At 40.2% G+C, this 3,582-nt stretch overlaps 1 non-coding gene across 1 annotated transcript; it reads right to left on the bottom strand.

Moving 5' to 3' along the window:
* Positions 1–2,726: 2,726 nt before the first annotated feature.
* On the bottom strand, positions 2,727–2,809 carry trnal-uaa (transfer RNA leucine (anticodon UAA)). Its single transcript has one exon. It is a non-coding gene; the product is annotated as a tRNA-Leu (tRNA).
* Between the last annotated feature and the right edge of the window lie 773 nt (positions 2,810–3,582).

Raw genomic sequence — 3,582 nt, 5'->3', positions numbered from 1 at the left:
GGTCTGAAACTTCCATTCTCTGATGTCACTGTCTATAAAGCCGGACGTGATGTTTCGCAGATGTGCAGTGTGCCTTTTCTCTTGTTGTGTTCAAGATGATTTGCTGAATAAGCTCCTGACTGGGTGTTCTGTACTGCGCTATTACCTCGTTCGATTACCTATGTGGTGTACAGATAAAACCCAACTGCGTGGTGTAATTTCCAGGTTCAGCACCAGCAGCACCTGCAAACTCATCAGCTGACCTCAACGTGATTGGAACACAAAACCTTCTGATCTGGAGTCAGACGCAGGAGAGAATGAAGTCTGGAATCAGACACGCTACCGTTGCGCCACGAGGTCACTTGCGACAGGTGCTTTTAATTCACCCAAAGAGAAAAATCAGCGTCCCTGAAAAAGATTGTTTTCATTCTCTCCTGTGAGGAGCGCCGCTCTTCCAACGAGGGTCTCTTCTTCCCAGACCACAGATTATTCTTCCCGCCCGGCTCTCTCACGGAGAGCAGACACACCGTCTCCACTAATGTGTTTACTACATCTATAGATCTGACCCCCTACAGCCCCGATATTCCTGGACAGGATATTTACCACCAGCCTGGTGAACTTCTCATCTTGACCTCTCCCAGGAGGAGCACAATTAACACAGAATCCTCTCTCCATTTAGCAAATAACACAAAACACTGTTTACCTGTCAAGACAGAAAACCAGGCTGCTCCAGGTGAGGCTTAAACTCACAACCTCGGCATGAGTCCACTGAATATGTCATTTTACATGGCCTGAACCAGGAAAGAGATTGGAAGTCAAGAAGTTATGGTTTTGTTTTAATACTTGCCTACTCTTTTAATTTTTCGGTCAAATCTTTTATTTGGGAGTACTTTCAATGGATGTTAATCTTTGTCCCGATGCACGATTCTGGGCCATGGTGTGTCTTGAATAATGTTCTTATAGGCTTCAGTTTGGAAAAGTGCGCTCTTCAGAAGCTACCGAAACCGCTAATGGTTACATAACACTTAATGCAAAAGCAACGTTCGGGTTTGAAAAAATATATTACTTGCTATGAATACAAACACTGTTACAGGAGGCGTGTTAGGGCTATTTTAGCTTAGATCATCAATTCATCTTACATTTCTTCTCCATCTATATCAACAGCGTCATCGCTACTGAGCGCTAAAGGCAGGTCCTGGCAATACAATCTTCTTTAGAAAACATTTTTAAAACTATTTCCACTACCATACGTGAAGTAAAAGATTCCGATTGCACGCAACTAATAAATTATCTTTTCCAGGGACGTTGTATCTAGATGCAAATTACAATCAAACATTTATCAGCTTTAACATTTTCTTTTGGATCCACAGGACGATCAGCATGAGCCATCAAAGAACCTGTAGCGGCAAGCAGTTTAAAAGCACACAAGTGATCTGTCTTTGGTCAAAGGAATTGCTGGAGCAGTAGGACGCAGAGCAATATCTAGCAGCTGCAGACGATGTTCGGGGAAGAGAGATTCTGTTTTCAGCAGAGGGAGTGAGAATGAGCTCAGTCCGGCTCCCAGCAGAATCCATTCTGGTTTGGTTACTGTCAGACTGTGCGTCTGAGGCTCTTTGGCTCACATCTTGTGATTTCCATGAGAGGAAGAGAAGATATCACTTTAAAAAAAAATCAGAACTGAAGATTTGGATCCGGGACCTCATACTTGTCAAATGATTAAAATAATATATCAAGTTGTGTTTCTGCAACATATCGTGCACAGTATGCCATTTTGTTCTAAAAATACAGTAGATTGTACTTAATAAAAATGTACAATTCACCGCTGGTATAAACAGATATGTGCTGTGTTTGCCTTTGTTAGCATTTGTTTAAAAAATAAGTTCAGAATAAGATAAAAAACACAGAAAGCACAAACGTAATAATATAATGATACAAAATCAATACCAAATCATAAAGCCAATTAAGTACCTATCCTTTGAAAACAGTGACATTTGTATCTACTTTTGAATTACAAATCAGACAGCGTAGTCCCTTAATTCAAAGATCAGATCTTGGCCAAAACAAGACAACCAGATGTTAGCTGAATTCGGAACAACAGCCTCTGCTTCATCGTTTATTGAGCTTTTGATCAACGTCTGAGTGAAAAAGATTCGCTACTTTAACTATTTGATTAAAGTTCACAAAAGCACCTTCCTTCGAGCTGGAGTCGAAACAGCAACTTAAGGATTCCTAACTGTTTCTAATAGAGTCAGCCGCGCTACCAACTGAGCTATCGAAGGGATTTAAAGTGCTCCTCTCTGGCACATATTGCCCAATGAAGTGAAATATTCTGGGTACTTAAATTCCAGTTCGACATCAAGTTTCCAACTCGTTTCCTTAGTCTTGTTTACCTTGAATTTAAGCCACAAACCAGGATTCTACTGTATAATCTTCCGGGGATGTTACAAAATGTTTGATGGGGCATCAATCATTATAGGCGGAAATTCACTCCTTTTTTTTTTCTCGAGGCATCATATTAAATGATCCATTTCATTTGGATCAAGAAGAGGCTCACCATGAGAAATAGAACAAACAGTTTGATTCTGTCTTTATTGGGAGCTGTATCACAGCTAATGCATGTAAAGCCTTCAGTATGCGATAGTGAGAGCTCAGTTATGCCAGGGAGTGGGAGTGAAGAGAACTGAAATGAAATTTAGTAAATTCATATTTAAATAGAGTGTTCTGTCACTTAAAGCTTATTACAACACTACCAGGAGTGGGGATTGAACCCACGTGGACATTTGTCCATTGGATCTTAAGTTCAACGCCTTAACCACTCGGCCATCCTGGTCTACAGCAAGATGCTCTTCAGTTGTTTAACATTTAAATATGATTCAACAATTAAAAAAAATTAAACCACGAAACCTCTTAGAGTTGCGAGAATACTTCCTTTGTGTATAAAATACATTGTGAATGCTTTCACAGCCTTTACTTTTTCGTTTTAATGACATTTTTTTGACCGAGCACGAATATTCTTTTGTCCATATCTTCCCAATGGAAGCACAGAACGCCGTCAAACCAAATCCATTTTAAAGACCAAGACTTGTGGATATTTCCACAGCCTCTACATCAAACTATCAGTGGGCTAATTATCTTTTTTTAAACCTCCGGTTTTTCATCGATGCGTAATTACGCACTTACTGGAACCCGGAGGACCGCTGTGAACAGACGTTCACAACGCGAGAAATACTGTTCAATACGGCTTCGTGCGAATAACCCGCCTATGACCATAGGAAGCAGAACAGCGCAGTCTCCAATTACCCAGACTGTAAGCACAGAAATAAAGCTTTGTTTGATTTCTGAAACCCTTCCTTTACGCCCTGTTTTCATTCAGGTAAGGGTCAACTATATTGACAATACTACTGACAGCAGGAAGATTAAAATATTCTTTTCTCAGCAGCTTATTAAAAACAGCTCCCATGATGTTCAAACTGATTTTTTACACAGAACACTGACACAGCTTTGCGTTCTGAATCTCTTTTTCTCTTGCTTTTATTTAATATGGCACAATGCACTGGGATAGGGGTATTCTGTTCACAAACCAATAGCATTTAAATCACAGCA

The sequence above is a fragment of the Lepisosteus platostomus genome, chromosome 5 (genome assembly GCF_059453375.1).
Source record: "Lepisosteus platostomus isolate fLepPlt1 chromosome 5, fLepPlt1.hap1, whole genome shotgun sequence".
Taxonomy (NCBI): Eukaryota; Metazoa; Chordata; class Actinopteri; order Semionotiformes; family Lepisosteidae; genus Lepisosteus; species Lepisosteus platostomus.
The sequence above is the reverse complement of the archived record's forward strand: the minus strand, read 5'-3'. Positions and strand labels throughout refer to the sequence as shown.